The 9,567-nt window shown below is 39.3% G+C and overlaps 1 non-coding gene across 1 annotated transcript; it reads right to left on the reverse strand.

Moving 5' to 3' along the window:
* Positions 1 to 9,003: 9,003 nt before the first annotated feature.
* LOC140636133 (U6atac minor spliceosomal RNA) lies at positions 9,004 to 9,125 on the reverse strand. Its single transcript, XR_012033453.1, has one exon. It is a non-coding gene; the product is annotated as a U6atac minor spliceosomal RNA (small nuclear RNA).
* Between the last annotated feature and the right edge of the window lie 442 nt (positions 9,126 to 9,567).

Below are 9,567 nucleotides of genomic sequence, written 5' to 3' on the forward strand. Positions count from 1 at the left end.
CCTGTCACATGCCAGGAAGAGTGGTCAGGCTGAGAGGAGAAGCCAAATCTAAAAAAAAAAAATTGTGTCCCATGTAAATGCTCATCAGAGGCCATTCATAGTGGAAGAGGCTCTTAAAAATCAGGTAGACAAGATGATTCATTCTGTCAATGTCAGTTAGTGTCTTTCTCCAGGCAACCAACCCAGTGTGTGCTTAAAGGGGAGGAGCAGTAGGGACAGTAGCTGTAGGCTCACCAACTTTGTCTAACTCTTATCAAAATTGATCTGACTAGCACTATTTGCAGAGCAGTGCAAGCTTATCAGATTGTGGTTACTGTATTTGTCTATTAATAGTTAAAAATGGACAGGGGAATAGCAGGAGATGCCACAGTGGATCACTTGAGTGACAAACATACTCTTCCCTGCCAGATTATATAGTAGCAACCTTATGTCCTTATAATGATTAGAGTCAGTTATCTCTTCTAGTAGGTTCACTCTTTTTGTGCCTATCAATCTACTGGCACAAAGATCCTAAAGAGTACCCATGTGCCAGTGGTAGCTTTAAATTTAATTGGACTCTTACTGTGTGAAAGCACACTCCCTTTGAGAATCAAACCTGTAGGGTGATCTGGGTGGCTCAGCGGTATAGCCCCGCCTTCAGCCCAGGGTGTGATCCTGGAGACCCAGGATCAAGTCCCACGAGTCCCATGTCGGGCTCCCTGCATCGGGCCTGCTGCCTCTGCCTATGTCTCTGCCTCTCTCTCTGTGTTTCTCATGAATAAATAAATAAAATCTTTTAATTAATTAAGTAATTAATTAATTAATTAAAAAACGAGAATCAGACCTGTAGACACATAGGTCTTTCTTAATCTGTATGTGCTGCTATAATAAAATGTGCTGCTATAACTCACAGACTGAGTTATAAACAACAGAGATTTATTTTTCACAGTTCTAGAAGATGGAAGTCTAAGATCATGGTGCCATGTTTGGGTGAGAACCCATTCCAGGATGACAGAAAACAGGAAAGAAAGCCCTCTGGAGTCTCTCTCTTTTTTTTTTTTTAAATTTTTATTTATTTATGATAGTCACAGAGAGAGAGAGAGAGAGAGAGGCAGAGACATAGGCAGAGGGAGAAGCAGGCTCCATGCACCGGGAGCCCGACGTGGGATTCGATCCCAGGTCTCGAGGATCGCGCCCTGGGCCAAAGGCAGGCGCTAAACCGCTGTGCCACCCAGGGATCCCTGGAGTCTCTTTTATAAAAGCATAGATCTCGTTCATGGGGTTCTCTCATGACTTAATCACCTCTGAAAGGTCTCACTATCACATTGGGCATAAGGATTTGAACATATGAATTGGGTGGGGGGAGGGTGTATGCAAACATTCAGACCATAGCAGGGCCTAACATTGCAGAGGTAGAAAGCACGCATTCTCCAAGTGAGTCATTAGGAGTAATGGTAGACAGGACCACTCCTGTTTTTATTCCCTGATTCTCTGACCCATATATTTTACTGGAGACAGAATATTATAATGGCATTAGTTTAAGATACATAGTATATCCCAAAGAACATTGTATCCTGAAAGAATGTCATCTCTAAGCTGGTACCATAGCTTCACCTTTGAGAGACCACTCTAATGTTTAATCAGGCTGGCAGGTTCTTGATAATGATGTATGTGATAAGAGCAATGGAGTCCATGATCATATGCTCACTGACCTACCTCCTTTACCAAAAAGTGTCCCTTGATACAAAGTAATCAAACAGAAACAGGACAGGAGGAGATGGATGTCTCCGCTCTTAGCAGACAGAGCAAATTTGCTCTTCCTTCACTTTTTGTTCTTTTTGCCTCTAATGGATTACATGATGCCAACCAACATTGGGGACAGCCATCTGCTTTACTTAGTTCACCAATTTAAATGCTAATCCCTTACAGAAACTCCCTCATAGACACACCCAGAAATAATGTTTTATTGGCTACCTGGGCATCCTTTAGTCTAGTCAAGCAGACATGTAAAATTACCTATTACACAAGGTCTTCCAGAGTCCTTATAGCTTCTTGTTTATCAGGTCGGATTAACATGGTATCAACAATATAGGGGACCAACATGACATCCTATGGAATGTTCAGGTGATCCAGGTCCCCTTAGGTCATATCATGATAAAAGGGCAGGAGAGCTTTTGGACAAGACCATGAATATAATTGGTTCTCCATCTCAGTTAAATTTTAACTGCTTCTGATTCTTCTTTTATGGATATTAAAAGAGATGAATTCATTAGTGTATTCAATACCAGAAGCTGACACAGGAGTTCCCCCTTGGTTAAGTTTGTAGTGGTCCATTATTATTTTTCATGATCTATCCATTTTCTCCAAGAGCCAAACTGGTAAAATAAATGGGAGTAAAACAGTTGAACTAATTTCCTCGTCCTCTGCAGGCTGTGTCATGATTTTTAGGTTACTGTGTTGGCAGAAGCTAGGAAATAAATTGGACACAGAGACTTTCTTCTGATATTTTTAGCTTCCTCATGCCACAGAATTGATAGGGGAGGGGGTTGTTATTGTCAGAGAGAGAGGGCTGGCTGCCAGATGTCAAGCTAGTCAATTAAGACAATGAGCTAAACTGAAAACAATTAAGACTTTATTCACTTACTGTGATAGTAGAAGCAAGAGTCAAAACAGGAAAGGTTGACAATTCCCCAGTGTTCCATTTTCCCCATGGAGGGGCACCTGGCAAGTGTCAGATGTATCAGTGCAGAAGTTGGCTGTGTGTGGGGGGGACACACCATGTCACTGCTGAGGAGCTGGAACCAAAAGCTCTTACATCTGGAGGGGGTGTAGTGCGGAAGAGAGCGGGAGAGGCTCAGAATGGGAAAGGATTGAATACTGAGTCAGAGGGGAGAAAGGTGTTCAGGGCCCCCTAATAAAGAGGTCTTGGCAGTGGCCCCTAAACAATCTCTTAACTGAGACCTGTCCCAGTAAAGAGGAGTCCAGCTGAAGGCTCCTATATGCAGAAGAGCATGGCTGGCCTGCAGAGGGGTGGGTGTGGAGGTGGGGGGTGGGCTCTGAGTCCTGACTACAGCTACCTCCAGAGGCTTCAGTGCCCTGCTATGCACCTTCTCTGGTGTGGGAGAGTAGTTCTTCTGCCCACAGGCCTGCCAGAGAACATTGTTGTAATTGTCCATGGTCGGGCCTGAAAGATGACACATAGGATTTTAACCCTGTACTTTCTGGGGAACTGATTACTGGAGAACATTAGTTGCTATTGCATCATGGAACAGGACTATGTCTGGAATCCAGAGCATTTACTTTTAGGGGGTGCACATACCTTTTGGCTTAAATGGCTTAATATTCCATTTTCCAGTAGCCTTATAATGGAAAATTGAGATAATTGACTAAAGACAAGACCACCAAAGGCTCATTCATATGCTACAGAAATGAAGGTGTGGGTCACCCTACCTGGTTAAGATGCCCATCAGACTGATGTGCTGGCAGAGAGCAGGGAATACAGAGTGGGTAGTGGAAGAAGGTAATTACTGTTACCAGCTTAGACTTTAGGCACACACACACAATAGCAGCAATTATACTCAAGTTATATACTTGGCTTTCTCCCTGCTACTTTTCTTGAAAGCCACTCGTGGAGGCCACCGTTTTAAGTTCAGGTGGCAGTATGCTATCATTTAGCAGCTGACAGTACTCCATAGATACTGTTGCTTGAGGGCACAGATTTTTCAAAGGGATGAGGGAGAAAAGGAGATACTGAGGGGCAAAAAAGGTATATTTTGCTGGATATCTTCCATTTGTTTTTTAGCATCCACTTTCCACATCTTTCTACCCTACTCTGTGCTCCTGGAGGCAATTCTCTATGATCTATATGAAAATTTCCTCTTGCCTTCTGGCTTATGATTGGGTTTGGCAAATGAGAAAACCAGGCAGGAGATGAGATAAGAGGAGAGGAGAGTAAGGTGAAGGGATATATCCTTTCAGCTTTTTTCCCTGCAGGTTTGCTTAAGTTGGTGGTGACCCTTGACCTAAAGTCATTGCTCCTATCAAGGTCCTGGCTTCTCTCAAGGTGCTGGCTTCTCTCAAGATGGTCACTTTCCCACAATACTCCCTTTGGCTTTCCAGTGGCTGCTATCTCCCCCTCATCCTTCGATCATACCACTGGTAACAACTACACTGTTACTTGTCCCTTGGTACGGACCTACCTGTTATATTTTCCAATACTCTGCCCGCGACTTTGTAAATAGTCCTTCTGTTAAACCTTCTTTGAAATATCCTAAGTAGTGTGAGCCTTCTGTTTTGTGTTGCGACTCTAATTTATAAAATCCACCCCCACCTCTCCCTTTAAAAATTATTTTGAGCCTGATGTTCTCAAGTCATAAACTTTGGAGTTATCCGTTAATAGTGATTAATTAATTGTGACTATCCCAAGTTGATTCACTTATGACTCTAGTGCATCATTTACTAAGATATTTCCTTGCTCCTTCCCTTTAATTAAGTGACCACATGGCTCCAGGGGATATTTCCAAAAGGCAAATTGTAGCAAATCCCTATGCTCCCTAAAATCCCTAGTGGGGATTTCACATATGAAATGATATTCACATTCCTTGGCATTCTTCATCCAGACCATTCTCCAGTCTTTCTGACATGGTTTTCCCCACCCACTCTACCTTCCCATCACACTCAACTCACAGATCCCCCACTGGAAATTCTTAACACAAGTAACTGGCTCTTCTCTCTGCTTTGGAAGCCACTTCCCCTCTTTCATTGCTCAACTCAAGAATCGTCTCTCCCTGTAAATTTCCTTCCAGCATTCTAGCACACTCCTCTTTGCTCCCACAGTATGAGTAAAATTTTATTTTAAAATTTTACGCTTCATTTTAAAACTATTTGACTTCTCTCAATAAACTTAATAGTCTTCAAGGGATAGAAATATCCCTCTGTCTAAAATGTAATTAAGTATTTGGTAACTGTTGGTTTAAATACTTTAATATTTAAAAAATGAGCTATGTGAGGCGCCTGAGTGGCTCAGTCAGTTAACCGTCTGCCTTCAGCTCAGGTCGTGATCCTGGGATCCTGGGATGGAGTCCTGCAGGAGGCTCTCTGCTCAGCAGGGACCCTGCTTCTTCCTCTCCCTCTGCCCTCCACCCCTCCACCCCACCACATGTGCATATTCTTTCTCTCTCTCTCTCAAATGAATAAATAAATCTTTAAAAATAAATAAATAAATGAGCTATTTAGTGTCTGTGGTCTGCTTCTTTCTTAGGCTTCAGAGAAGCTGGTCTTTTTCTAAATCATCTTCCTTTTGAAGTAAAATCTTCCCTTTCCCCCTCTGATGCAGTTATTTCCTCTGAGTTGTAATTCTTAGTTCTTTTCCCTACAGAAAATCTCCCTCATGAGAGGGAGCAAATCTTCCTCTGAAATTGTCATTATACGCTAGAGACTTGTAGTAACTTAATTATTTCTGATTCCTGCCAAACTCTCAAGAAATCTTTGAGTAGATAAATTACTAGGTTGGAGTTTTAAGCCACATGCTTATTTTAATATGCAAAAAATTAATTAAAATATCATTTTATTCAATTCCAGAATCTATATAAGGTAAAAGGATTTTTGTATACCATCGCATATTTCCTATGAATTAACCTAGTCTGCTGCCTTTAAAACCTTATAAAGTAATAATTGACTTAGTCCAAAATAAAGTCAGGTAGTTGGTTTTAATTTGGTAATCTCTTAAATTACAATGTTCAACATACTTACAGAAACATCCAGAAATCAGTTTGAGTTTTAGTTCAAGTTTCAGTAGCCAGTGGAACTAGAGTTAAGAGTTAAATATTGCTCTGTGGCCCCAGAATTTCAGTTCCAACTATAAACAAAAATATTAAGAGAATCTGTTGCAAATTATAATACGTGTATTTGGATGCAAAGAAAATTAGTGTATTTTTTCCATCTCTCTCTCTCTTTTTTTAAAAGATCTTATTTATTTATTCATAAACACAGAGAGAGAGAGAGAGAGAGAGGCAGAGGGAGAAGCAGGCTCCATGCAGGGAGCCCCATGTGGGGCTTGATCCTGGGTCTCCCCGGGCCACAGGCAGCACTAAACCACTGTGCCACTGGGGCTGCCCTTCATCTCTCTTTTTACACAAAAGACATAAGCAAGATTTAAGAAAAGCAATAGGTACAGTGTATAAGAGCTCTTTTGAGAAATTTTTCAATTTGCTCTTCGAACAAGCTTCTCAGTACTTCTCTTGTATTTCCATGGACAAGATTAGGAAAGAAGCAAAACAGATGATTCATTATATGTGATTTGGAGTTTGTAGGCTTCACCATAAGATTAATTTGGCTTTTAGTCTGAACAGCTAATGCAAGGGCAACTCTAAATAAGGAAATATACTTACATTAGCATCTTTTCTTTCCATGTGATTTGGAGAAAGTGAAGGAGACTGAATTACTTGTTGGAATTTGGGGTGGAGGAGGGAATGTCAATTTAACTTGGTGCAATCATTCAACACGAATTCTGTATTGAGAAAACAACATATCCTATCCTACCATTCTATTTCAAATGATATTTAATTGCTTTCTGAATCTCTTCCAACTTCACTTAGTGTTAATTTAGTATGTAACTAAATATATTACCCTAAAATAATTAGGAATGGTACTGTGTCCTCCATAACATATACGGTTTGTATTAGCAGCCTTGATTCTCAAGAATCTTAAGCAGGAAATTAGACAAAAAAATCTATTTTCTCAGTATGATCTGTTCTCAGCCATATACACAAATATACATGCACACACATACATGGACTTAATTAGCAATAGATTCCTTTTGTCATTTGGGAGACACAGGCTGTTATTTGTTATATAGAATATGGTCCAAGTGCCTTGCCGTGATATACCAGGCCCTCTATGATTTGACTTCTACTTCTCTGGCCTTGCATCCCACACTCCAATTTCACTCATGTGACATGTTTTGTTTTGTTTTCTCACACTAATGTGTTTTTGTTTTTGTTGTGCTACATGCTAAAGTACCCTCCTAACTGAGCCACACTTACTCACATTCCCCGGCTCATCAATTTTTAGCGTGCTGGTTATTTTCTATCTACTTATTCAGTTCTGCTTCTCGTCCTTTCTCACCCCATTTGTACCCCAGAGGTTGATGTGGGAAGTCTCCTCCATCACCTTGCTCCTCTGAGCTTCAGCTTACAATTAAAGTGGGCCAATTGGAGACACCATTGACTGGAAGAGTAGAGGGAAGGAGGAAGGAGAGGTCTGGATATTTATTTCCTCCACTTCTGCATGGTTTCATCTCTGCTGGTCTGTGGTTGGGTAGTGGCTTTACTCTTCTAACCAATGCCGTAGTTCCCACAGCTGCATCTGTCGCTGGATACTGGAAACAAAACTGGTCTATGGGTTTACTACATCTTCTCACTCTTGCTCATCCTTGGGGACTTCATCATCCTTGTTGGTTCTTTTAACCCTGCCCATGTCTCTGTAAATGGTCTTTACAGTAAACTCTTCTCATTTATACCTTTGAGTGTGCCATCTCTCCCTTGCTGGGACTTTAATACAGTTAGCCTCTTCATGACTCCACCTCCTGGGACAGAATTGAATTTCTGGTTCTCATTGAACCCATGGCAGACTTATATAATACAACCTGACATACTTGATTGCACTATTTCCTTAAAAGTTTATTTTCTTCTACAGTCAGGGGTATCTCTGTTGGTATATGTTCCTTGCACATATTTGTTCCTTCTTAAATATTTTTTGAATAAACTGATAAATATTATGAGTAGTCAGTGTGATTATTAATAATAACATGTTCTTTGAACACATATTATCTCATTTAACCATTACACTAATTCTATGAAGTGGGATTAATGTCTTCCTTTCACAGATGAGTAGAGACTATAAATAATTGGTTCAAGTAACAGTAAATTAAAATGTAAACCGAGGTCTTTCTTTATTCCAAAGCTTATTCTTGTAACCATTATGCTATAATACCCGAATAGTGATGAGTTCCTATAGAAACCCACAGAGTTTAGCCAAAGCATTAGAAATATTTTTGAGTGGCTTCCTTATATTTTCTAAAATGTCCCAATCTGCATCTTGACCCTTGCTCAGGGACAAACATCTGAGTGTTAACTACATTAACATGATTGTTCAGCAACTGTGAAATGTTAATTTGTGGTATTATGTGTGAGTATGAATTTTGAAAGACTTAATGGAAAAAGTTCCATACAATTTATACATTTAACTTCCAATTTTTCAGATTTATTATTTAATTTTACCTGGAAATGCATAATTCCTTTGCCATCATCGGTGAAGTGAAATTGCATCCATTAAGAACTAGCAAGGATCCGGGAAGAGTCATAATCCAGTTGGAATAAATTTCAATCATGAAATCAGAGTAGAAAACCACACCTTTTTTTTTTCTTTTTTTTTTTTTTTTGAAAACCACACATTTAAACCCATGCCAATCTAACGAGAAGACATCAATGCAAGGTTATTCCTTGACCATTTGATAGCTGATACATGGTTTCTGGGGTTCAGACTATATACTAATTTCTTTTGTTACTATTTAAATAAAAATTCTTAAGCCTTTTTACTATAAGCCAGCTGTATATCTGGTTTGTGTCCCACAATGTTTATACACTCTATCAAATAAATCAGCTCAATGTTTAGAATGGCAAGAATAGAAAAGTGTCATGGATGGCTTAGTAGAGGATCATTTCTAGTGCAGTTTTTTTTGTTTTTTGTTTTGTTCTTTTTTTTTGTTTTTTAGTTCTTATTTAAGTTCTAGTTAACACACAGTCTAGTATTAGTTTCAGGTGTACAATACAGTAATTCAACACTTCCATGTAATACCTGGTGCTTATAACAAGTGCACTCCTGAATCCCCATCACCTATTTCCCCCATCTCCTCCCTCTCCTCCCCTCTGGTAACCATCAGTTTGTTCTCTACAGTTAAGAGTCTGTTTCTTTGTTTGCTTGTCTCTTTCTTTTTCCCTCCTTTGCTTGTTTGTTTTGTTTCTTAAAAAATGATGGTTAGATGCCAAAAAGTATGTGGCAATGCCTTAACTGTGTGTTGTCAGGCCTGAGGGCTTCTTCTCTCTTTGTCTAGGGGAGTGTTAATTTTTTCTCCTTTCATGCAACATGCTAGTGCAGATTTTTAAAGAAGAAGAAGAAAAATTAGACATTTCCTGACTTTCAGGACTTGTTTTTTAAATGTCTTGATTATGACAATGAAAGCCTTTATTTAGGATTGAATGTAATTATCATGATTCACAATCAATAATGATTAATGATATAATTACAAACGAGAATCATTCTAAGTACATCTATTTGTTCTTTAACATGTGAGACAATTGGACATTTTAATTTATTTATTCAATGCGTATTTATTGAGTATCTACTATAGGCTGGATATTTCTAATGCTTGGGAATCATCAGTGAATAAATAAAAGGTTGCCCTACCCTTGTGGATCTTGTGCATTTTCATGAAAATATGCTCTGTGCATATGGACAACTGAAGAGTGAGTGCACTTTTCAGAATGAAAACCTACCCTAAATTTTATTCTTTATTTCTTTTTTTTTTTA

This window comes from Canis lupus, chromosome 6 (assembly GCF_048164855.1).
Source record: "Canis lupus baileyi chromosome 6, mCanLup2.hap1, whole genome shotgun sequence".
In the NCBI taxonomy this organism is placed as follows: domain Eukaryota; kingdom Metazoa; phylum Chordata; class Mammalia; order Carnivora; family Canidae; genus Canis; species Canis lupus.